Source organism: Haliaeetus albicilla, chromosome 24 (genome assembly GCF_947461875.1).
Source record: "Haliaeetus albicilla chromosome 24, bHalAlb1.1, whole genome shotgun sequence".
Classification (NCBI taxonomy): Eukaryota; Metazoa; Chordata; class Aves; order Accipitriformes; family Accipitridae; genus Haliaeetus; species Haliaeetus albicilla.
Window position 1 is genome coordinate 2,811,700 of NC_091506.1, and position 26,451 is coordinate 2,838,150.

The 26,451-nt window shown below is 42.7% G+C and overlaps 1 protein-coding gene and 1 long non-coding RNA gene across 4 annotated transcripts in view; one reads left to right on the top strand and one right to left on the bottom strand.

Moving 5' to 3' along the window:
• The window catches only part of LRRN1 (leucine rich repeat neuronal 1), a 467,756-nt gene that overhangs the window by 190,746 nt on the left and 250,559 nt on the right, over positions 1–26,451 (bottom strand). The window lies entirely within an intron of this gene.
• Positions 410–20,202, top strand: LOC138690833 (uncharacterized). 3 transcript variants are annotated; one of them, XR_011329638.1, is made up of 4 exons: positions 410–967; positions 3,894–4,078; positions 4,562–12,839; positions 12,929–20,202. It is a non-coding gene; the product is annotated as an uncharacterized lncRNA (long non-coding RNA). The 3 variants fall into 3 exon arrangements; XR_011329639.1 differs by having other exon boundaries at positions 414–967; positions 4,616–20,202; XR_011329640.1 differs by having other exon boundaries at positions 416–967; positions 4,814–20,202.

The window sequence follows — 26,451 nt, forward strand, 5'->3', positions numbered from 1 at the left end:
CTAAATGAAACAGTCCTTTGGACAAGAAGAAATGGATTGCAGGTGCAAACAAGCATGAAATGAAAATCTACTAATGAGTTTCCATTAGCAGCTAAATACCTAATCGAATAATTTTTAGCCAACACAGAACAATGAGAAAATCAATTTATTCCTTATAAGTACTACTATATGGATTGATGCTCTAGTACATCTAAAGCTGGTTTTGTTAAATGAAAGCCAAGCTTCAGATTCAGTTAAAGCTCAGCTAATAGCAGCAGAACATGGGTTTGCTTTTACTGAATATGAATGGAATATATTTCTTTGAAAACCCTAAATACCATAAGGTAAAAGGAGGTATTAGTTAATATGCAGTATTCCCATCTGAAAGCTAGAGACTAAAATATTTCAGAAGGATGGACTAGCACCAGCACATCTGAATTTACTTACAAATATCCATTAATGAAGTAAGCATTGTTCTTCATCTGCTCTTGAAGCAACGGTATCCTCAATTTCCCTTCTTTTTGCCTTAAACAGCCTCTAACCTGAGTTTTGGTTGCATGGTGTTTTCACAACTTATTCAACTACAGTAAATATTTCTCCTTCACCTATGGAGACCCTGATTTCAAGGCTCTCACAGCCATATACATAAACAAAATAGGTTTGAAGAGCTGGGTTGAAAGTGTTAGTGAGGAGTCTGCAGCAGAAGACACACATTGGTGTTGAAGAGGCACCACGCGTGAGAACGGCAAAACTGTGTCTTTTTGCAGTTACTGCATGTAAATGAAATTTATACCGAGAAACTGGCTAATAGGTACAGCACAAATCATCTGATGTTTCTTCCAGGCCAGATTCTTCACCTTTACTTCCAGTGAGGTACGTTCCCCACGGACCTCACGGGGTTACTCGTGGAGGAGACGCCGTTCCACAAAGCGGAGCTCAGCTGGGCATGGTTTGGCCTCCACCGACGGGTGGTTTTAATTATGGAGAGGTAGGTGGGCTTCTGCTGCATCCCCTTGGAAGGACAAATCCATGAGCTAAAAGCACTCTGTACTTTTCAGGGCAAAACGCTGAAATCAAGGGGAAATTTAAACGGGATAGGCTTGGAGACTGACATTAATCACAACATTTTAAGGCTCAATAGCTTATGAGTCAATGTATGCATAATATTTACCAAACAAGAAGTCAAAGGAAAGAATAACAATAGAGAAGGAGAAAACCAAACACTTTTTAGCACCTTTTTTCAAGGAGGAATTTGTTGTGATAGCTCAGCCTTACTGAGTTTTTAAACTCTGACTGATATGATGGGGATCCTAGATCAGAAGCAGTTACTTGATTGGGACAGATTTCAGCAGGCAGTATTTCTCAGTGGATCTTATACATGGAAGTTGAAGCTTATAGTAAGCTGAAAAACAAATGGTCTTGCTTGGACACATAATACTTCTGGACAAGCTTTCAATAAATGCATGCCTGCATATAAATCTCCTATTTTAGCGTGACAAACACATCCCCTCGTAACAGAAACTTCCGCAGACTCTGAGTGGAAATGTTCTGGCTGGGGGCAGTCCAAATGAGGAAGAGGCTGGAGCACAATCAAGCTAATCACCGCATTAAACGTCTCGTGTTCGGTGACCAGCTCTTGCACCCTGACAGCACCTTGCTCTGCAAAGAGCCGTGTTGAATTCGGTGGAGTGACAGCTCGTATTCACAGAGCGCTTTGCATTTGACGGGATCCCTAAAGGATTTGTGAATTTGTCAAACTGAAATATAGTCCATTCACTACTGAAGTCAGCTTCCTCCGGCGTGGAAAGCACATAACTCTGCAAGACAACTGTGTAGAGCAGGGAGTGAGAACGACGCGCTACGGAACCTCTGAAGGGGAATTAGGGCAGGTGCGGTGCAATGATCTAACTTGACATTTGGTAGGAATGTGGGAGTTTTTACAAGCCAATTTCTGAAAAATACAATGTGGCATCTCTCGTGTATTCAGAATTTCAGGTGTGGGTTTCTTCTGAAAGCAGAGCCTCTATCTAGCTTTAGGCACCTGTCAGATCCGCGTGCTGTAAGGCAGCGGGAAAAAATCTCTTTTGACCCCAAAAAGGATGTATGGGAAGTGAATAAATGCTATGTTTCCAATATTAGAAGAGGTTACTGCCTTTAATCTTGATCATACCACTGCCGTAGAATATGGCTTCATCAGAAAACAGTGACGGTAGTGAGAACGTGGGGTCTCCCGGTGGGCTTCTGCCTGCGGCCTCATGTTTTCCATATTATCCTTATCTTTGGGTTGCCACTGCAGCCCCCTTTGCCCACGTACAGGTGGACATAGAGGTAATTCTCAAATCCATGGAGACTGCCGTTCTCAGGCTCACACGCGGGATATTTCCTACTGAATTACTGTAACTTACGGCAGAGCAAATGCCTGATAGAATAGCATCAGGAAAGACATCTTTTTTTATGTTCTTTACCAGATATTATCGTAGCAATGATGGCTTTCAGGGAACTGGAGATGGCTCTGTCGGAGGCAGTAATGGCCCTTCTGAGCTGTCGATTACCTCCACCTTGTGCCGTTTCACCATATTTGATAAAGACATCTCTGCTCTCTGAAAGCCATCGGTGATTCGGTGATAATACAAAAATCAAATTGGATTCCAAGTGCTTTCTCTGGCATCCTGTGTTTAAAACGGGATGTCCCTGTGCCGTACAGAGTGAGGTGATTTCTTTACAAAGATGCAATATAAACCACACTTCAAAATACTGTGTTTTCATGAGAACCTGTTTATATCTGTGAACTTTAAACCAAAGTGCCACATATATTATTGGACGCTATCTGTATATGGCTGAAATTTCTGAGGCTTGTTTGACTTGATTTGTCTGAGAAAATGTCTGCATTTCGGACCCAGTCTCAAGGCAGTTTCCCCTTGACTCCAGCTGGCATTGTATCAAACCTTAGTGTGCTTTACAGCAGGCAAACAAAAAAACCAAAGTATTTCTATGACTTTCCTGAAAACTCTGAATGCTGGGGTAATTTGGAGATGCTCACAAGGTCTCCCCAAATGCACCTGCATGGATGCTATGTGCAGATAAGTGATGTCAGGCAAGAAACCAGGAACATAAGAAAGCAAAAATATTAGTTAGTTCCCAAGTAAGTTTTGTCAAAGCATTAAAAACGTCTACACAGCCTATCTAGCTCTACCTTGGAGAGCCAGCTAAAGCGTATCTTCCTTCCCATCTTCCTCTAAAACTCTAAATGAGAAACAAATAAAATTTTTGTAACCTTATATAGCCACTGCCATAACCCTATGTATCAGCCAGCATCCTTTATCTCTCACTGGCTGGAAATCTCTCGTTTTCATTGCCCTGAATCACCAGATGCATTCATCAGACATGACAAATGCCTCCAAAACACTAAATCACACCACTCGATTTCAATGGGCTACATAATCATTGTCATACCAACAATAAATTTGAAAATATCTGTGTTCCAGACTCAAATACCTACAGCTCCTACCAGAGCTGAGAAACTGCAGGGGAAAAACTGAATCCTAAATTAAGTTTAAGAGTTTTTCAGTCCCTCAAAAATTTGATAAACTCATGAATTTTTGTGAGGCTTTCTGATTTATTTTTAGAAAAAAAGTATTTTTTTCTACCCACAGGAATGATTCATGGAGTAAGAGATGTGTTCCAAGGTTGTATCTTAGCAAGCACAAAAATGTAGAAGGGAAAAACTATTTACTGCTCTCCTGGGGAGTTGCCAGTTCTGTGGCCCTGCCCATGCATTGCTCCCTGATGCTCCCGTATCCCAGAGGACCCGCACCTGCCTGAGGATGGCATTGTAAGGGGTTGGTGATGCCTTTACAGCATCTGGGGGGGAGAGAAATGCAGCTGAGCATCCTCCTCCTTGCTCTGTGTGACAGGACCCTGCACCCGAAAGGCAATGGCAGGCAAACGCTGAAGTCATCGCAGGTCAAACTTTTGGTATCGCTTAAAAAAAAGGAGAAGTTGGGCTATGGACGCATGAGCAAGTTGCCCTAAGGATCCCATATATCAACTGACCTGTGAGAACCACATCCTTTCTGCAGCGGAAGCCCGGCAATGCAAGGTAACTTGATAACCTTAATTAAAGAGATTCTCATTCTCTTTCTTTGGAGTTGGTTGAGGCTAGCAAAGCGGTACTACCTCAGATAACCTTATTTTCTCTAGGAGCACACACAGGCAGATTATAGCCCACTATACAGTGAACTCTTTACTTCCACAGAGCCAGTACTCCACGGTCAGAGTTTAAACAGATGTTTTAAAATTAGTTCAGTAGAAGATGCATGAATGTAAACATTTCATTTTCAGTGTTCATAACCCAAATTCAAAAGCCTTGTGTTTGTATGTAGGATTGCAATGTGGACATGTAGGAAGTCTTTGTTTTCAGTCCACACATGAACCTTGATTTTTTAAAAGTATATTTGTATACACGTACGTGCTTACACAAAGACATTGTCTCAAAAGCAAGTATACCATTTGCTGCTATGCAGTCATACAGCATTTTCTTAGATCTCTGCTGAGTGCTATTTACTGCATTTTTCATTTTAAGTCAGGTCAAAAAGGAGACTTGCCTGGGATTTTTCACTGTGTTTTTCCCACCCAGATCCCACTAAAGCTGAGTGCGTGATTTTGCTGTAAAAAAGATGCTGATTTTGCAAGAATGCAAAACCTGTGCTGACATCAGTGGGAGTCGTGTATCTGGAATGATTAAAGACCAAAGCCAATGATATGACTGCGTGGTATTAGCCTGGGATCTGGGAAATGAGTACTCTTTGCTCTGCAACTGTGTCTTCTTAATAAGGGGCAACTTAAGGTGACCGAAAACCCAGTCCTGCTGATCATCTGCACTGTGAACTTCTAAAGTCATCTCCCAGCAGCTGCCCAGTTCGACCTTGAAAGCTGTGATGAACGTCTAGGTCAGGGCAGGTCTCCAGTCTGTCCTCACCTCCAAGCCTATGTTCCCGGCGTGATGGGCCGGACCGTCCACCGGCAGCAACAACCTCGTCCTCTCCTCCAGGCTCCCAGGTCCTCGCTGCGCTGCTTCTCCTTCCACAGCTCCTCGGGTGAGCTGAGCTCCCAGGGAGACTCCCTGCAAGAAGGGCTTTCTCAGGTACTGTGGTAAGAGGGATCTATTCAACTGCTATGGCTGTAGATATCTTCCACTACTATTTTCTTCCCAAACATCATCTGATTTACTCCAGTGATAAATCCAATGTTCTGTATAAACATTTATTTCCTTGACAACCTAGTTTTCCGTTAGAAAAATGCCCAAACCTGAGACCTATTATGGCAGTTGACAGGCAAAAATTCAGCTTGTGTGGACTCATGCTGTTTAGCATATATACCCCAAGAGTGAGAAAATGGCATGTGTCACAAACCCACAACCACCTTATTATACTGCGAGAGCCACAGGGGATGCACACGGTGACAGGGAAGGCAGGTTCTTTTCAGCCCTTTTTCATATTTGGAGTGTTAACAGGGCCAAGATTAAAACATCTGAAATGTCTTTCAGTGGTAAGGACACTCAAAGTAATGATTCTTGCAGACTAATTGCCCCCCAAACAATTTTTTAACCCACTGTTTGATACAGTTTTACCTGTCAAGCTAAAGAGAGGTGTCAGAAAGCTTTTCGTTTCCACGAAAAGCAAAACGATGCCAAAAGCCAGGAGCCTGGCAGGAGAGGATTTTCCCAGCTGAGAATTACAAAAGAACATCTTCGTTTTAGGGACGAGTTCAGAGGTGAGCCTGTAAACCAGCCAGGCACGGTACCACGATCAGCACAAAGCCTCGGCGCAGGCTTAGCAAGGATGTCTGCTGGCACCCTGAACATCACGGAGAAGGTTGCTTCAGGTTTCTGTTTTTAGGGCTGAGCTTTGCCTCATTTCGTTATGATCGGACGTCAGGTGCTGAGGGTGTGCGGTCTCCGGTTGTGCCCAGAGAGCCAAAGAACCTCCCCATAAGCCACGACCTGCAGCTGGAGCTTCAGGCACCCTGGTAGCACAGGCAGGTTATCTATCATTCACAAACCTCCTCAGAGGCTCCTGTGCCATCAGAAAACAGGGAGGACAGGTCCAGCAGGTTCTCCCCTCTTTCTTGTTTGCTGGCGGTGGCTCAGGAGTAGAAGACATGGACCATATGTTGGGGGGGACTGCTCCAGACCTGCTGGAATGCAATTACCTCCGTGGTGCTTCATCAGCGGTTTCCATATAAAGAGTATTTTGGAAGGAGCAGAAAAATGCTTTGTGCGATTAAAAATATCAAAAAGGACTTGGGATGGTAGAATGTGAATAACTAAATGACCAAATCAGCTTTCTCTTCTTGGAAGAGATCCATAACACAGATGCCGGTGGGTATATTGTCTTTTGAATGGCTCTGTCCTATTCCTTCCTCAGCTGCCTGTACCTCCTGCTCTGCCGTGACACTGCTAGGCACCCTGCATTGCCACACTCGATTTGTCCAAATAATGGTCTTTCGAAGAATAATGCCCCTTTCCGCAAGGTTGAGAAATGGCTGAATCAGTGAAAGCAGCGCTTGGAAGTTTTCCTGGGAGGTTACTGTCTCAAGTACTGGTCAGGACCTCATCCTGCTCAGCCCGTTAGAAATGCTGACACTGCAAACCCCGCTGGTGAGATTTCAGGCTGTAGTCTTTCCCGTTAAAAACACCACAAATAACCTCCCTTGCTACAGAATGAAATATGAACCTGGGGTTTTTTTCTGATTTCCGCAAGTAAACCCATTAATGTCTGGATGCAAAGCTGCTTTCCACATCGGCAGGCATCCAACCCAGATGCAATTTTCAAGTGAAATTGTCATTAATGTGATAGTGCATGTGAAAGACAGGTTTGTGTAGCTGTGGTTAACGAGACTGCTTTCACTTAGATAGGCCCAGAGCATTAAATCTGTATTCTGGTTATGTGTAGTCCAGAGTAGATGTGCTGTAGTCCATGTCAGGGGCTGCAAATGCAAACCTATACTATTTTCATTAAAATCAAATCGAGATCTTAACAGAGCAGCTATATTTTTGGCACCTAACTTGTTCTGTTAAAAAAAAATATTTATTTTAAAAATTAATAATGCTAATAGTCATCTAATTATGTGAAATGCTCACACTTATTGCTTTGACTTTTTCCTTGGGGACGTGTCGCTAAAAATAAAAGATGTTACTTTAATACCGGCCAAAGCACAATTCAAACCCAGCCACTGTTGATGTGATACAGCTTTTCACCTGAGCAAAAGAGTCCATGTTGCAGGAGCTCCAAGAGCAGTTTTGTTCCTTTAAAGTAAATGATTTTTGAATCAAAACCATTGATCAGCTACTGTCATTTGTCCATTCTTTCTGTTGGTGCCAAAAGGACTCTGCTCTTTCTACCTCTACAAAGATGCACGATCTGAGCATTCACTGAACATCCAGTTTTGCTTGAAGCTTTGTGCTTAGCGATACATAAGAGGTCGAGAAATGCTGAGAAATAGGGTATTAAGTGTAGGACACTGCATCCATCCAGTTAGGGGCACAGGAGAAACTAAGTCCGCTTGGTCTTTAACCTCGTCGAATCCTTCGGGCTGGCGTAGACCTTGCAGCTGCTGCAAGGGAGAGCTGGACCTGGGTGGGCTTTTCAACTAAACCACCCACGTGTGAGCAGCAGCAATTGATTTGGTACCCAGTGTGTGGTACCGATGGATAAACCCTGCTTTTTCAGACATCAGTACCGGCGCCTGGCATTTGCAAAGCAGATCTCTCTAGAATCGCCTTCACACGGTATCGGGGGGGCTTTTGATATCTTTGGGTATTGCGAGGCATGGAACTGTGTGAGAACAAAATGTAACACAAATAAATGATGACATGAGAGAGACGAAGGTGGTATGGATTAAGGAGGCAGGATTTGGAGTGGGAGAAAAAAAATTTCAATTTTTTCCAATGCAGCTCACCAGTCCCCTGCGTGCGGACTAATTTTAGAGATAATTGTTACATGATTTCCTGAATATAATCTATTGTTATCTGTGCCCTGCAAAATAAAGCCATGTCTAATTCTGGATAACCACAGGGGTGATTTCACAGTTACACTGAAATGAGACTAAGGACTTGTTAATGATCTTTAAAGATCACATCATTTAATTCTGTGCGGTTGGTAGTTAAACCAAACTAGTCACAAAGGGGTACGCACTCCTTCCAGTGCAGGCAGCAGCCCCTGTAAATTCCGGCGGCAGGGAGAAAGGAAGAAGCTGCCAGTCACACATCCCACCTCGGTGCGCCAGTGTCAGCCGAATGTTTGAGACAAGGCGTGGGATAATTTGGTATTTCGCTTGCGTAACTAGTCCGCAACCTGGAGCAAAGGGTTTGAAGGCCAGGTCCTGCTGCTGCTGAGTGTTTCTGAAGTGCTCAGAGCCCCTGCCTCCCCAAACAGCGAAGGTGTGACATGTTCTGAAGCAGGTGGGAATTACGGGCCAGAAGATGCTCACTCTTCTACAGGGCAATTAGGAACATTGGGAGCTGCTGGGCACTTGATGGGCTGGAGGTAAAAAAAAAAACCACTGTGGAAAAGTACCAACAACTCAGGAGGTGATGCTGCTATTTTTCCTGCTTTCCAGTGTTTTCCTGGCTTCAGGTGTGATTCTCCACTTTAATGAAACCTTCGGATTAGCTTATGGAGGGAGAGACAACTCACCTTAAGGAGCAAATGATAGAATCACATTTATCTGTGGTTTCCAGTAGAAAAGAAGAAGGGAGCAATCAGTTCTCCTCTCCTCTCCAAAAACAGGTCCCAGGAGCTCATTAGATGGAAATAATGTGATGAAGAGCTAAAGTTCACCCAACAAAATAAGGTAAATTTTTGTCAGCTTACTGGAAATGATTAATGGATTTCGATACATTTTGTCAAATAGTTGTGAACAAAAAGGAAAGAAAATGATCAGAAAAAACAACAACTTGTTGTTGAGAGATGTTTCTGACTTTTTTTTTTTTTTTTTTTTTTTTCCAAAATGGTGCTTTCATTTCACGGTTAGCTAAAAAATGCTATCTTAGAGGCTTTAAAGGACTGTAAAACCTAACCAGGCTGGACAAAAGCTACTAAGTCACCTTGAAATAAGTTTTTCAAATGTTTAGTCAATGAAACTTTTTTGGGGGGTGGGTCAACCCCAAAATATGTTTTAATACCTTTTTCCTTTACTTGCTTTGGCTACAAAGTGAAAAAAAAAAAAAAACTTATGATTTCGCAGAGACCATCAAACTGGTCCCACCTGCACCAGCAGTTCAGAATTTACCACCACCTTAACTAGCTGTATGGTGTTTAGATACAATAAAAATGTAAAACCCTCTTATGAGCTTTTTTTTAAATCCTGCTCCCTTTTTTTTTTGAAGCCTAGGAGGCACATAAAATGCAATTCTCAGCAGAACAAGGGTAATTGGGAGAAAATGTAATAGATGGTCCACATTTCTCTTTGAAGTTCCCATTGATCAGTGTTGCTGAGACTATTTTTCTAATCCTTGAGTCAGAAACATGAAGAAATTGTCACTTTATTCTTTGGTTGTATGTGGTTCACCTCCTAAGAAAATAGACTTTGGACTCCTGAGTAGCCTTTATTCAGGTTTTTCTTGCAAGATGGTGTAAAATGGGAAAGAATCAGGACCCCAGTTGTAGTATTTTCTTGAATACAAATTTTCCTGATGTTAACCAAGAGAGTAGTGGTTTTATGATTTCTTTTTTATGTCTGAATTTTGTGTGAGAAAACTACATCTAATACCTTCTACTCAAAAAATGTGCTTTCAGCCAGTCAAGCATTAATTAGGAGACAATCACCCCACCTCCTCTCCACTGGAGAGGCAGCTTGTGTTGAAAACCCGAACTTTTCACAAAGAGGGAAAAACCATCTGTCCAAACAATGCTTAAGAAAGAGCTTTTTTTTTTTAATGCTCACATTAGTTGAATCGACATGTAATAACTTGTTTTCGTAATGAAGCCAGTTAGTAGGACACATTTTCATGCCCCTAATTGACACAGCTATGATGGTAAACCTGCTGAAGTAGCTCTGGCTACAGCTGTTAGGAAGATCAGGGAGTTCCAGCCAGATGCTTAACCAGCACCGGGACCGCGGACACAGAAACCTCTCTGGAATCGTACCTGTGCAGAAAAAATGTCCTGGTGTTTAAGGTGCCACTTGTACTGAGAAAACAGTTTCTCTGCATGGTCAAGCACTGCCAGGTCTTGATCTCTTTGCATTTTGGTATCTCAACTGAAAAACAACCTTCCTTGGCAGGAGTTTCCAAAGAGAAAATATTTAAGCCTTTGAGGATCTTGTGTACACCACTGCTGGGGCCATGGAAGTACCTGATATGGGGGAAACCTGGTCCCAGAGAGGGCTGCTGGCTTGGAAAAAACTTCTGATGGCCAGAAACAAAACTGGATCTATGACACAGAAGTTTTCATATTCTACTGCCCTTCCCTTGTCTCAAACAGAGTGAAATGTGCTCCCCACGCCCACTGCCCAAAGGCGAAAACACTCAAAACCAAGAGGCGTGTACTCAGGTTCCTGACTACATTTTAATAAGAAAGAGAAGGAAAAATTATGAGTGAGGAAATTATGGTGATCCAGAATTCAGAATAAGAGTAATTAATAAATAGTGAGTAGAGTTGTGAAGAAAATAAATTTTTCAAGGACTCTGAAAAACATGTTTAGAGCTGCAGTCTGGAACCTGCAGGTGGAGTAGCTGCAAACATCGTGTATCTGCTCACATTAGATTTATCAGAAGTTTGTTAATTAGCTGCTTCTAAAATACCCTTTGCAGCTGATGTGATACTAATGAAGTGGTTTGTATCTCCCACCCCTAGAAGTTCTAGGTCGCGTACAACAACCCTCCACACGCAGCGGAGAGCAGTGATGGGCAGGGGCGAGCCCGCCTGCGCGGAGCTGCTTGGATGCTGCTCTCTGGATGGAGTGATGCTTTCCACGGCTTTGTCCTGGTTTGAAGAAAAAGAAGGAAAATGGTGATTTCCTATGTGATGAGTTCTACCAAACTGTCTTCACGTAGCAGGGGTTTTTTTAAGACACATTTGTAACGCGTTGCCCTGTTGCTGCCCTGCTACATACCCCTGCTTTTGTACTTTCTTGGTGCCAAGCACACTGGTTCCCACTCAGGGACTGACTAATAATTCTTCATAACAGCCTTTTGGGTGTTTCTGGCATCTATTTTTGCCCAGAAATCTCCTCCTCTTCTCCATTTAGAAATACTATAAAATCTTTCTCCACGGTCAGACACTTCAGGACAAGCTGTGGTCATTGTGTAAGCACAGAGCACAATCCAAATGGAAATGGAAATGAAAACAATTAAATATACATGACAAGCAGGTATTTAGATGAGCCTAGATTTCTTAATGGTTCATTTCAACCTTTGAACTAAATTAAATGTTGCTTTCATCTATTTTTAAAGAAATGTCTATTTTCGGTTTGTAGATGCCCTGCTCCATCTCTTCTTTAGATGGTTTTTACTTAAATATAGCACCCATTGGCTGTGTTTGTACAAAGCACGTATGCTTTTTATGCCACCATAGATGAGGATTCACACAAACCTATTAGCAAATGCACGGCCTAAAAGGTAGATTGACAAGCAATTACCTCCAGGTTTCTTTTGAATGTCGAGTCCTCTGTATTTGGTGGTGATTGATATTAATTACGCGGTGCTGGCACATTTTGCACTGTTGCACTTACAGGGTGGATTTTTGGACCGGCTTCTTCCAGTGCCCCTCTGCAGCTTCGCACACAGAGGCTGTTAAGTACTGCTTGGACCAAAACCAGCAGAGCTTCTCAGAGCAATCAAAGGACCCAGCATATATATGGTATATACATGGTTGAGCAGCCATGATGGGAGCCGGTCACAGGGCTCTTGGCAGTCGCTCCCCTTGGAGCAGCTCTTGGGAGTCTCATTCTTACTCACACGATCTGAAAATCAGGGATTGGGAAACCAAAAACCTGACTTTGTTTCTGGCCCTGTGCTAACGACAGGCAATCTAAATACTCAGACACGGCACAGAAAAATCCGGGGAAAGTTGATCAAGGTTGAATGTAGAGAAAGCACATTTGGATCTTGCAGCCAGGAAAGAGAGGGAGATGGATATTATATTTCTCTGAGCTTTCAGGTTGCCTTTCTGTCTCCGAGCAAGATGACAGCGGATGTCTTGTAAATATTTAAAGACGGAGTCTGACCCACCCTGTGCGGTGCTACGCTGCATAAAGGTAAAGACTGGCAGCAATCTTCCAATATTTAAATATGTCGATTCTGAAAATGTAGCTAAAACGGCTACTCCTGCCATGGAGGCATTGGGTTTTTTTAATCAATATGTGACAGTCTAATGCCATATAACATCTGTGTGTTATTTCTGGGATGCTGATTAACTTCATTAGTGGAAACTGTTCAGACAAAAACGTGGCAGGGTTTTCCCAGGGATGACAAGGTGCTGTCAGCAGAGGCCAGTGTATCACTAACATCTATTTGTTTGTCTCCTCTAACATCTATTTGTTTGTCTTTATTTTTTTCATTCTTTTGAAGCTTGCTGCGTAGCAGCCAAGGTGTAACTGCTATTCTGTCCACGGTGGATAGTGACATTAAGTATTACTTTCTGGCTGGAATAGTCCCTCTGAACTGAAGAATCTGTAAGGTGTTTTTCACACATTACTTTGCAGAAATAGGAAGGCAGCTTCCTATATGTTTTCACAGAGGATGGCATCACTTCCACCATGCTGGGCAGCAAGGCTCAAGATGCTGGGATAAAATGCTACAGGCATTTCTTTCTCATCTCCCTGGGCCTGTGCTGCACAACCGATGTGCAGGGCTGACAGTGAGCTTGCCTTTTCTTTCGCTCCCATCGGTGGGAAATCAGTGCTTTTTGATGCAGTCCCAGTACATCGCTGTGTATTTCCTCTGCAGGGACACAAATACGCCTTTGAACTCGCATTCCTCCTTTTCCACCACCTCTCCTCGTGCTGGCCACGGACCCAGAGCCGCAGGAGAAGGAAGCCCTTTGCTCCTGTTGCAGGAGTGCGATTTCCACAGCTGCAAAGTTGTGTTTCCAAGGTGGCTCCGTAGGTATTTTATTTTACCTCATCTGATTCTTATTATGGATTTTTTTGGTTTCTGAGAGTTCTTCACCCAAACCAGTCACCAGTAGGGGTTTAAATGATAGGAAACAAACTGAGCGGCTGGCTGGAGGGATGGGGTCTCCTGGCCAACCTTGCTTTGCACGTACTGTCATGGAGCTGTGCAAGAGCAATGGAAATTGCAGCACTGCTTCCATTTCTGTTGCAGGGGAATCACGGAGGCAGGTTTCCCCAACAATCACTGCTGGCAGAAAGACCACGGGCTTGTCGTACGCCTGCAAGGACACGGACTGCGTGACGAAGGCTGGGTTTGGTCCTTCTTGGCATTCCCAGCCCTCCTCTGCGAGCCTCGGGCTGGGGAAGGGCGGAGGTGGGAGGTGGGAGATGGGAAGACAGCGAGAGCCTGCGGATGGTGGGCTAGCGAGGGAGGTGCAGCAGGGAGTGTGGGGAAGTACGAAGGGAAATAAAAAGAACAGAAAACGAGAAGAAAAAATGGGAGAAAAAAAAAACCCTGTAAAATGTAGCACGTGAAGAAAATAAAGATATTTGCATATTCTTCAGTCTTTAGGGTAGCTCGAGTGGACGTATGTCATGGTTTTGTCTCCATTTGATATAACAGGTATTGGCGTTTGAATTCTGGTTGAATGGCTTCAGCCCCGTGCAGGTGGGATGGCTCCGCAGCCAGCTCCTGCACTCAGCAACCGCGGCACAGGGCAGCCGGAGGAAAAAACTCCCGTTGTAAAACCCAGTCTGGGAGACGTACGTACACTTGCAGTTTACCACGAGTACGTATTGATTAGGGCAACAATGTCATTTTGGTTTGTGCTGAACAATCCAGCGTTTGGAATTGAGACCTGTCAGGAGCCAAATGACTTAGCGGAGCAAATTGAAAAGAACAGGGCTATAAATTGCAAGGGAATTCACTTCGTGGTTAACACTCGGGCGTGCTGTGAGAAACAGGACTGTACACAAACTGCCCTGCCATGCAAATCCCAATCAATGTGCTGACAAAGTGTCCTGCTGAACCCTGGTGTCTCACTCAATATTTCTTAAAATAGACACAATTTAGGAGGCATGGGAAGGCATACATTTTCACCTTAAGTGATGCACAGATGGGAGGTACTGTGGAATTAATAAGCAGTGTATAGATGAGCTTTGTAGCAGCCTTACTGCATTTATTTCATACATATATATTGCTAAACCGTTTTAAAATGGCTGTAACTGAAAAAGGACCTACTTGATATGTATAACACCATTTCCATTCTCCAATATGTATTCTGAAAAGTCAGTACAATATTTTTTCCTAAGTATAAATCCAGGAATGGCCAGAAAACTAGGTCAATACATTCATGCAGGAAACTAGTAAACCCCCCTCCCAGCAAGTTCACCTCGCTGTGCCGGTTACAAACCCCGTGCCACAGTCAGTCACCGCGCAGCATCTCCGCTCTGCCACAGGCTCCCGTGGCTTTTCAGGAGCCCCGCATCTCCTTATGCACTTCAGTGCTGACCACCAAATTCTGCCCGATGGTCTTACTCAGCTCCTCAGGCATCTCGGGCTGGATTATCATCCCCTCCAACTCTCTGTACGGTGTTCCCTGCAGTTGTCACCCAAGCTCGGCTTCCAACCACCTCCTGCTCCTTTGTGCTTAAGAGTGGTGGTTCATCCAAAAGATGGTGGTTGGAGAGATACTAAGGTTTCAAAAGGCAATGGCCAAAGCATTTTAATGTCTTATATCTTTGCTGTTTAGTCTTGGGCAATTAGAAAAATCAGGGAAAATGAGTGAATGCTCACAGAGATATTTGATGTGCAAAAGGAACTTATAAAGTATTTGGAATGGTACCGATACCGGTTGGGCTGATGGCTGTTAAAAGCAATTCTGAGCAAGGAGGAGGGTATATTGCAAAGCTAAAGCAAGGTGGCTTTGGATACTGTTTGTTAGCTCAGCCATTCAGCATGGCAGCCAGCTTTTACAAAATTCCTGCTTGACAGCAAGCCAAGCATTGATGAAGCAGCTCGCAGTATTATTAAATTTACAATACTAATGGGAGTGAGAGCAAAGAAAGGAACACAGTTACCAGCTTTATGGAGGGGGGGGGACAACGACGACTTTCAAATGCAGTGGATAACAATTTCAAGAATTATTTAGATCCCTGTAAAACCTTCTTATCGCAGATTACTCCTCCTTAAATTACAGATTATCTTTCTTACCAGTGCGACCGTGTCACGTTTCAATCCAAGGGCAATTTGTCCTTTACGTGGAGGGGACCCATGAGTAGTCTGAAGCTGTGATTCACCCTTTTGGTCAGCTCCAGGAAGGAGCCAGCTCTGCTGGAGGGGGATTCATGCTCACCGTGCTCATCGGCACTCCCCAGCCTGCTGCCATGTGTACTGGGAATTTGGGGGAGGTTTGGAGGTGGGGGTGAAAAACATGAAATGTAAGGAGAAATTTGGACTGACACTTGACAACTTTCTGTTTTGTAAATTCTAGAGGAATTTGAATTGCATGATATGCTTTTACTTGCAAATGTTTCAGATTTGTTATTTTTCCCTTTTCTACATATTTTAAGCTTGTAGCATTGTATAATCTTTTTTTTTTTCTCTATCCTTGCAGAGGAATGAGCAGATAGCAGTCTGCAAAAGCAGTCTATTTCTGACTGAAGATAAAATAATCCACAAGATGTTCATAGTTTTAATTTCCAGTTGTGCAAGAGCTGATGCTTCTGGAAAGGTGTGATCTTTAAACCTGTAGTAAACTCAGATGTCTCTCAGCAGAGCTCTGTGGGAGATTCATGTTTGTTAGAGGAGCAAAATATTGGAGCTACAAGATTGTTTTGAAATACAGTACTTTGTGGAAGACCAACTGGAGAAAAATAAGCAGATGTTAAACTGAAAGGACTGCAATGCAATTCAGTCCTGGGCTGGTTTATGCTAAGAAAGGGCAGGAGAAGCCGAACTTTTAAGGAGGGCTGGAAGGGAATATTAGACAACAGTAGGAGATGTTTAGATAAACAATAAACAACCTGCTGAGCACAAGGATTAAGAGATCAGTGGGAGAGAGATGTAAGAAGAAATGAAGGGGAAAAAGAAGATTGTAATAAAATGCTGAGAGGATCTGGTCCTCAACTTGTGCAAACTGGATTAACTTCCTTGCAGTCAGGGATCACCAGCTCCCGGGACTGTCCCCAGCTCCCGGGGCAGGTAATGTGCTCATGGCCAGCAAGGAGTTTCTCCAAGCTGGTGGTAGAAAACACAAGTAAAATTGAAACTTGTAAATGTTATGGTGGGGAGGAAAAGAGAAGGAAACGGGCATTTTTTTCTTAATGCCAGCTGGCGCCTCTGCTTTCATGGAAGAGGAGGAGGTGAAGGAGGAGGAGGTGAAAGAGGAGGAGGAGGAGGCGGTTGGCTCTTCCATGGGAGAGGAGGAGGATGGAAAGTTGTTGAGGAAACGATTATATTTCCTGGCATGTTGTGATGGGGGAATTTGATCATCTCTTGATAACAACAAAAATGTCTTTGCAAAAATTCTGTGCTATCCTGGTAAAAAAAAGTCAGGAGAGCTTAGTTCTGTGCCCTCGTAAAATGGCTGTGGCCTTTGAAGGTCCTTTGAGGCAAAGCACGGTTAGCGTAGCATCTCCACTTTGCATCCAGCCCACTATGCGATACATCGCAAGCAGTGACAGAGCAGTTATTATACAGGGACACTTCTCTGTTATTTTCTTTCTTTCCTTTTTTTTTTTTTTTTTTAACCTCCCTTTTCATTACACTCCACTGCTGGAAATACTCCTAGGGTACTGAAAATAAACAACATCTCTTTCCCTACCATTTACCAAACACAGCTTCTCATTTTTGGAAGCCTTTGCCCACCTCGGGATCGAGACCTGGAGATGCCACCTGCACCATCTGGTGGCTGCCTTGCTTTTGCACTTCGGGCTCTTTGCAATCACGTTAAAAAGCATTTCAGTAGGAAAAGCAACATTTCCACCTTCTTCCACTGATTTAAGCTTTCCTGTTAATTGCATGCGTTTTCCTTTCTGCTGCATGCAGTATAAATCCAGTTTTAGCCTTGTGTGTTGTTTATTGGGCTCTGTGGGCTATTGTGGAGTTATTCCACTGTTGCTGAGAGAATTTGGATCCCTTCCTATTATTTGTCTTTATTCTAGGGAATAAACATGCTGGCGTTTTCTGCAGATGTGCCTCCTCTACCGAAAAAATCCCCCACAGCACCAGAAAAGAGTGCAGGCACAAAAGACGGAGGTGGAAACATATTCTGAAAATGCCACGCTGGCTTTTCTGAAATGACGGTGTTGACATTTTGAATTTACATTATCACAACCATTGTGTGGGTCCTTCGGGGAGCAACGCTGTGGGATGGGGGGGTTTGCTGGGGGTGCCCGGCAGGGCTCCCCGGCTGCCCCTGCTCCTCAGCTAGCCGGCAGTTGCTGTTGCTGATCTTCTTTGTCCAGGAAATTCCTCCCAGTTGCCACTCTCACTCCCCTCTTGTGTTTTATTTAGAAAAATTAAATTGCTATTCCAGTGTCCTATGATGAATGTGATCCGCTCGCCATATTTAACGTACCCTTGGATAACATTTAAATATGTAACGGCAAACCAAGCTGTGATAAACCTCTCACAATGAGTTGAGAGCAAGCTCATTTACGAAAGTACTTCAGTAGGAATTAAAATAAAATTTCCATTTTCCACAGTTACATTCTGATTCTAGTTGTCATTAACTTACTTACTCAAAATCCCATTTGGGATTTCAAACTTTAGTAAATCATTGTGTCTTCCAATTAACTTCCATACTCCAGACAACATAATGTGACTAATTTCATTCAACTCTGTTGTTTAATAAACATCTAAACAATTCTTTATTTCTGAGTCACAAAGAAATGTGCAGTTATATTATATTGTGCACGCAGTAATGGGCAAAAGGAAAATTACTGAAGAGAAATTCATCTTGGTTCTTTGGTTTATCAGCTTCGGAGAAGCGATGCTCTGTGAGTGATGGGCACAGCCAGGGAATTCACCAGCTCTCCCTATCACACACGCAGCATTATTTGCAAAGAGAAAGTACTGCACTCTCGTACCAAGCCTCGGGATTTTTGGCTGCCTAAGCAAAGGCACTGCAGGGGTCACTTGGATGCTTAGCAGCCCGGAGGGTGCAGCCGATGGAGCGGTGACTATAAGCTATGATTATTTCCATCAAAGAGACAAGTTAGGGGAGCTGGGACACTGGAAGAGCGGTCGGAGACGGGCTGGTGGACTCACACTGTTCTGGGATCAGCCGCGTGCATGCACAGCGGGCCAAGCTAAATCTAAGTAATAAGACCTATTAAAGTGATGTGAGCTAAACAATACTGTTTCAATAGCAGAACTATGATGTTAAATTATTCAGTATTTAAAAATTGAGAGAACATGACTGCCGGGGCACAGTTCTGATCACAGTGTCCTAGCAGATGCTGCTGCAGCACAGCCGCAGGCAGGCACGGAGAAGGGCAGTGTATCTGAACAGAGGTTTTCTCACCGATGCTTTCTTGTTAAACCTGGCAGGTTTCTAAAACTGGCAGTTTTTACAAGGGGGTCAGCACACGTGTGAATTTTCCTGCTGGTGTAATTGCAGAGGGCTCTGTGTGCTCAGGGGGGACGTGGTCCCACACGGCTGCTGCGCATCTGCAGCAGAGTGCTGAGTGCTGGTAGATGACCTGTAAAAAAAATCATTAGCACTAAAGAAATGTCATTCGTCCTGATTTTTCATTTTGAGTATTCTCTCCAGAAGAGTTTGAGCAGATGTCTAATCAGGGAGGAGGAAGACTGCTGTGTAACTTATCAGACCGATCACACGTGAGTCTGAAATTTCAGCATCTGTTGCCTTCCCAGTGAGGAGAGCCTTTGAAATGAAATCTGCTAAATCCATTCCAGTAACTAGTGTCTTTGAGGAATATGATGTCCTCAAAGGATTCCTGGAGCAGAGGAAGAAAAAAGACTCGATCCCTTGAACACTTTGCTAATTACTGACCTAGAGCCGGGCTGTGGCATGCAGACCCCGATCTTTGAGATGGAGGATTTCTGTGGTTGGCATCAGTCTGAACACACTGTGAAAAACCTTCTGGTCCGTTTTATGCCTAACAGCAAAAATGTGTGTACGTTCACAAACTAAGGAACTACAATACTGCCTGAGTTGTGGGAAGACATCTACAGAGGCAGTGCTGTAGCGAAACGCAAGCAGGCCATACTGGAAAAAAATAAGGAGTTTATTTAGTGTTAAATGTGCTGATGTTTTTCTCAAATGTGTTTGCAGAGCCATTAAAAGCTATGTTTAATCTCTGCTCCATTTGCAATCTGATATGCATGGTGCTTCTTCCGCAAGGAGCAAGCACAGTTAATGGCACTGGATGGCTCTGCCTCCGCTCCCAGGGAGGCTGGACACAGTCTCCTTGTCCGGGGCTGCTCTGCCAGGGGACTCCGGAGACATCTCGGACACCTAAACCCAGGGCTAAATGCTGTTACGTGGTTGTGTGTACCAAACTTGCATGCCAGCGTTTGTGACTGAATGAAAACTTCCCTGAATTAGTAATGATGTTTTTATCTTTAAGAGACTCGAGCTCAGGCATCATTTTAAAAAATGGATCATGATTTTAGGTGATTTCTTTCTGCATGGATGCTTAGAACTACCTGAAAATTGTCTGTTAAAGCTGCTTCAACTTCTGTCTCTAATGGAGGTCTCACACTCACTAAACTGTTTGGGAAACACTGGCTGTAGTGTCTCATCCTCCTCATTGTATTCCATATTTGCATTTCCTTGGATATACAAAGAAAAAGCAAATCAGCAATGAACAGCACAGTTAGAGCAGGAATAACCAAAAACTGGGATAGAGAAGTAACTGCTGGTCTGGAGGTGATACACCTGGCCCTTTGCAGCAGAGCATCCCGCAGCTGCCCAGGGACCCCGGTGCCGCTCGGGCGCTGCGGATGCTGCTGGAGGAGCCGGGTGGCTCGGGCTGGTCCCCGACTCATTCCCTGCCGGGTCTCTCCTGGGGAGTTTTCTTTTTTGTCCTTTTCATTTATTTCATCAGGAGGATGTAAGCCAAGGTTTGGTGTTTTAACACTTGGCCTAATATTAACTAGGGAAATACAGCAGATGTACTTCATCGTATTAGTAAAGATATAAGCAATCTCTAACAGTCTGTTATTAATGTGGGTAGATTGACTGAAAACATTTTGCTTCAATGGCTCTTAAGAAATTCACAGTTCATTTCCAGTCATTAAAATAATTAGGTGCTGTGCTCTGACTACTCTACTAAGGGCACAGCTATAGGGCCAACCGACCCCAACGCGAGCGAGGGTGCGAGCTCCCAGCGCGTCCCCTCCTCGCTGGGACGGCGTACGCCTGTGCTCCCACCCTGCGACGGAGGCATGAAACCCAGGGGAATGCAGGGCTTAAGTAGGACTTCGGTGCTTAAATGGTTTTGAGGAGCTGGGCCCTGGCCCTGCAAAAAAAAAAAGCACATGAAGAACCCGCTCATGCTGGCCCGTTTGTTTTAATGAGACTGCTCCTATAATAAAGATAGTTCCATAAATAAGTGATTATAGGAGTGAGCCAAAAACAGTCACTGAGGATTAGGTGTAACTCAGGGGATCAAAAGAAGACCTTAGTTACATTGGAGGCAAGGGAAAAAAGTCTATTCTTTGCTGGATCGCATTATGTATCACCTTCACTATATAAAGAGGTCTTGGAAAATGTGAGTTAACCCAGTTAGGCCCTATTGTGCTGTTCAAGTGATGTCAGGATGTGAGGTAGAAGGAGCTCTATAATTGCCCTTCTCTTTCTATACTATTTTTTGTGTTAGGTAGCATACCTTGAAGGTATTTCTGTACATACGCTTGAAATGCATAGAAGTCAGCTCAGGGGAATTGCTGAGGGTCTGCAAAGCTTTTCTCTGCGTTGGTAGTTTGGACCTAGGTGAAGTTTCTAGTGGTAGAAGGGCCGGACAGTTTTCTCTGGGTTTGGAATGTGATATTAGAGTCAGGTCCGTATAACCACAGTACGAAGGTGCCTCAGGCACAGCTGCTTCTGCTGCAGCATAACCCATCGTCGGTAAAGGGGTGCACGGTGCTTCAAAGTCGTTGCTCTCTAATGAACTAGGCAAAGCAGGTGAACTTGCATCAGAACCTGCTGCTGAAAGTATCACCAAAAATTAAGGATGCACCAAAATGACTCTTTGCCGCTTTGCCTTTTTCTCTCCGCCGCAGGGCTGAGGTGCAGGGGGAGCGCAGCCCGGCTGTTTGCTCGTCTGTACTGCCGCGGCTGCTTATCGTGATCAACCGCTCCTGCGGAACCAAACCCAAATGTCACCTAAGGTGAAAAATCCCCGTTTGCTACATGACAACGCAGGATCTAGTATGATAGTCTCCATGCCTTCCTTTGGCTGGAGCCTGTAAATATTAGCGTCATCCTAAATATAGTGAAAGTAAAGATGTAAATGGACCTGTCAGATAACCTTCACTTCAGTAAACTAGGAATGGAAAATAACAACAACAACAACAAAACAACAACAATAATGATAATAATCCCCTTGCTTTAATGGGATCTGAAGAGTTCAGATGTTTGGGTAGGTTTTCTTTCACTACTCCCTTATTTAACTTTGATAAATATCACTCACTGGAGTTTTAGAAAACTAGATTGGGAGTGTGTTAGTGATAGGCAAATAAGAAGCAATAAAAATGGCTGTTGAGATACTTGTACAATTATGAGGGAATTTTCAGAACAGATATAGTTGAGTAATTATGAACAGGACCAATGTTCCCACTGAATAAATTTATATTAGATTATTCCCTAATTATAAAGATTATTTAAAAGACAAAAGTTATAGAATAATATACACTAGAAGTTGTATCTATTTCCAAAGTCCCTGAAACCACGCTTAAATCTTCGGAGTTATTACTCACCTTTAACATAGTTCTCATCAACTGCAGTATAAGCCTTACAGCTGACACTTCAGATAAGTACATGATATAGTTCAGCCCTAAAACCCTTAACAGAAAATACATCAGGACTTACTGTAAAATTTCATGGAGGATTAGGGAAAATATTAAGTCGATAGTTCTTTAGTTATTAGGGGCTTTTAGGGTAATCAATACTTCCCAGCCATATTAGTGCCTATGATGATGAAAGATGACATTAATATCCAACTCTTCTTTTTTTGGTATATTTATGTATATCCTTTCTTTACTCAGTCCTGCTAGAATCAATAGCAATACGAAGAATATGGTTATTTTTAAAATGTCATCAATATTGATTAGTTTGTTATTGCCAGTTTCAAGTGGAACTTGATTTCAGGAAAAAATTTACTTTTTCAAATAAAACTTTGGAGTACCACCTGACTTTGCTTATGGTGATTTTCACATTTAGCAGTGTGCTAAAGCAGCAAAAACTGGTTTAGGATTAATAAATCCTAACAATAGGATTAATTCTAAGAATTCTTTAGAGTTACATGACATTTTATGCCCTCAAAGCATTGCACAGATGTTAATTAAATTTAATTGATATCATTCAGTCCTGAACTTATATGCATGCAGTTATTAATGATTTAATTGTTTTGTCAATGGAATAGATTCTTTGTCTTTGATTCCGTTTCAAAAAAATTGAGACAGTCATCCTAGGCACAGTCTTTAGGCTCAATCCTTTTCATTCAGGAGACTCAGGAATATGGCTGGTCAAATGACAAAATTTCCGATCCTTTGCAACAGCAGTGTTCTTGAATGTGCTTTCTTTTGTCTCCCACTAATCATCTGCTGGCTTTCTTCTGTATTTCTCAGGTAGGAATTTGCTTTAAAATTCTGCTGATAGCTCCATGTTCGTCTCTGCACATCTAGGACCTTGTTTGTGAGCTGCTCATTTCCCTGGTTGTGCAGTTCCCCAAACTGCTTATTTACTTGACTGATTGCAGCTCACAGTTTCAATGAGTCCAACCACGGCAACAGAAATATTACAAATGTGTCTGTACCTCTTTGCCTGTGATTGCCTTCACTCCAGAAACTAGTCCAAGTAAGTATTCAAGACAGAAACTTCCCATAAAGAAAAAAAATCCATGTGCCCCAGGAATCTCAGACTGTACCTGCTGGTTCTGTCTCTGGTAAACGATACCCTATTGCATTAATGAAAACTAACACTTTCTCTACCTCTTCTCTTGCCCTGATGCAAGGATTCAAAAAGAAAGCTGCATCACCAGGACTCCTGCAGCATCGGCAGCCGCGCACGGCCGGTCCTCGCGTGCTCCAGACCCTGGCCGGCTCGGTGGGCTCCTGCTGAACCTGCACCCATTTATCCATGCCGGGGAGCCCCAGGTTGGATGCCAGTATTCTAGATGAGGTCTAAGGAGTGCTGCATAAAGGGGGGTAAGCGTTTCCACCGAGCTATTCTCTCATCCATACAGCTTAGGATGCTGCTGGCTGAGGCTCAGCTTGCTCTCTCCCAGGGCATCCTCAGCAGGGCTGTTCCCCACGCGGCCAGCCCCCAGCCTTAGTTACTGCAAGGGGTTATTCCTTCCCAGGCACCAGGCTTTGCATGTGTTCTTGTTGAGTTTGTAAGTTTATGGTCAGTCTGTTCCTCCAGCCTGTTTAGGTCTCTCTGAATTAAAAGCACATTGACTAGTCTGCCCAATTTGACACCATCTGCAAACTTGACAAGAATGTCTCCTCCAGGCTAAAGGTGTTACATGGGACAAACTTGCAGCTGGAAAGGAAGGCTTGCCTACCAGCTTCAGAGAGCACAACTTCGTCAAAGCATTGTAATAATTTAAATTAATGTCTCCATTGAATGGCATCCTTTAGTTCTTTTGTAATTAACAAAATCATAAACATTGTCATCTAATTTAGTCAAGAGTGGCTGTGAGATCTGCAGTGTTTGCTATGTATACATTACAGACAACACGTGTCAAGGATAACTAACAGCAGGTCTGTTTAACGTAGCAGTTTTCTTGTTTGAACGTGACTTTTGCAAGCTATTGTTTCCAGTGAAGTGCAGGGTTTATTTGCATGCAGTGATTGCTCAGCTTCCAAGCAAGTGCCAAGGAATGAATAATGGATACATTTAACTGATTATGGAATGCAGAAGTACATTATTTTGGCTAGATTTAAATAACATTGGACTACAATTTTAATCTTGTTTCCAACCCACTTGTACATTCTGATGGACTTAGGAACCCAGACTCTTGCAGCTGTTGCCAGCTGGAATTTCCCTTGGAAATTAGCCCCCCGATGCCTTAAGATCAGCAAAGCTGTTTCACATACAATTTGCCCCTTTCTGACCCATTCTAAGGCAGCTGGAAGAAGGTCTCGTACTAACTGCAGCCAGGTTTGAAAATGAAAGAAGCTCCTCCTTAAGAATATCCCTGAATCCCCTGCTTTTAGAAGCTCTATTGGGAAATGTTGCAAAACTACTCCCCAAAATAAAAGGGTTGGAAAGAGCAAGAGAGTGGATGCACTATGAAACCACTGAACCATTTATACTAAAACCAGTTACTCCAGTGGGTCCTAGCATGAGGCATGAAGCACTGGATATGAAGTAAATCAGCTGCAGTGCACTTGGAGCATTTCCAACACGGAAACCTATGAATTATCATCAACTTTCTAAACCTGTGTTCCTGTCTGCCAGTGTTAAAATCCTATTGTGTCTCTAGACTACTTATGCAGAAAGTACCTTTTTCTTATGAACAGTAAACATCTCTGAAATGTAATGGGGAAGGCGTTTCCATTGCAATATTGATTCTCGTTCCTCTAGCTGTCGTGGCCGGTCTGGGCTGAATACAATTAGATGCGATCCATGCACTCAGGGGAAACAAGGCTTCTTTTCTCTAACTAAGCCTTCTTCAACTCCTAAGAAATAGGGCATTAAAAGGCAATTATTCCATTTTGCATTTTATAAAATGGCTAGTCTTCTTCCATCTGAGTGTCAGAACTTAATGATCAAGTCAGTGAAAACATTTCTAGTCAGGCCTCTTTTTATTTCAATCCCTATTTATGTGGGGGAAGAACAAAACATAAAGAAACCACAGAAAACACAGCATTTAGCTGACCTCCCACAATACATCATTTGTATAGCTTTAGCTCCATCTTTCCAAAAGGCCATTTAGTTTAATAGTCTCTTCCATTTTTCATTTCCTTATGTTACTGGTGCTGGAGGGATGATTTTCAAAAGAACAATGGAATGACATTTTACCTGACTTTGGAAATGAATTCACAGCGGTGGTTTAGCAGTCTTATGCCTTTTGTGGCTTAGATTTGCCTTCCATAATATGGAGTGGGTGGTAAGATACTTCAACAAAACAATAGAAAATTTAAAATGAGAGAATACATACAATTTTCTATCCTGCTACAATTTTCTAAAGCCATTAGTAAATTGTTTATATGTCCGTATTTGTAACAAAAGATTAACTGACTAATTGAATTTTCAAAAATTTAGGCAGAGGCAAAATGAATTGGCCTCCATTCTAGTTTGTTTAAGTAAATGCCAACAAAAAATTACATGCACAAAATACATTATTTAAAAAAAACACTCTGAAGAAAACATGCTTAGCTGTATGATACCTATTTAGACAATTTATATTTAAGGCCTGTAAGAACCTACAATATTCAATCTACATGAAATAGAATGAATAAGGGGCAAAAAAATGGGTATTTGCCTGGAAATTTGGACTGGAGTTTATTAATCTTTATTCAGTATTGGTTGTTACTGTTCTTATTTGCTGTTGATAATGATAGGTCATTAAATGAAGGTCAGTTCCCTGTGGAAGAGTTTGTTGGCTTCTTTAGGGTCTTAAAACTTGTAAAGCATGAAATCAATGACAAATTTTGAGGAGGTATTAGCATTTTAAAATGTAGAGCTTACGGTGATTTGGAACATTGTAGAAGATCAACTGTTTTGTGAATGGCTAACAAAATACGATATATTGCTGAAAATCTCCTTAAATACTCAGCCATTGAAGGAAATTCATCCTAAGTGGGACTTCAGTAGTAGAACTTCTACTCTGATGAATTTTTCATGCTTGATAGATAGTGATATACAACAAATAACATTCATAACCTTACTATTTACAGGTAATTATCCCTATAAATGAGTTGTGATGGTTTGAAAACATCTGTTTCCTTTTGGAATCAGTGTACATCTGCCCTTAAACACAGTGAAAATTTGGTGTGATAACTCTGCGGACTGAATTGCTGTTTTTTTCTGCAGTGCTATATTCTCTGCAAATAGATAACAGCTTAAAACGATTACTGCATTTTTATGTATCACTGCGTATATTATTAGAATGTGTTTCCTTAATCTCTCTGTTTTATCTGATACTTTAGGCATT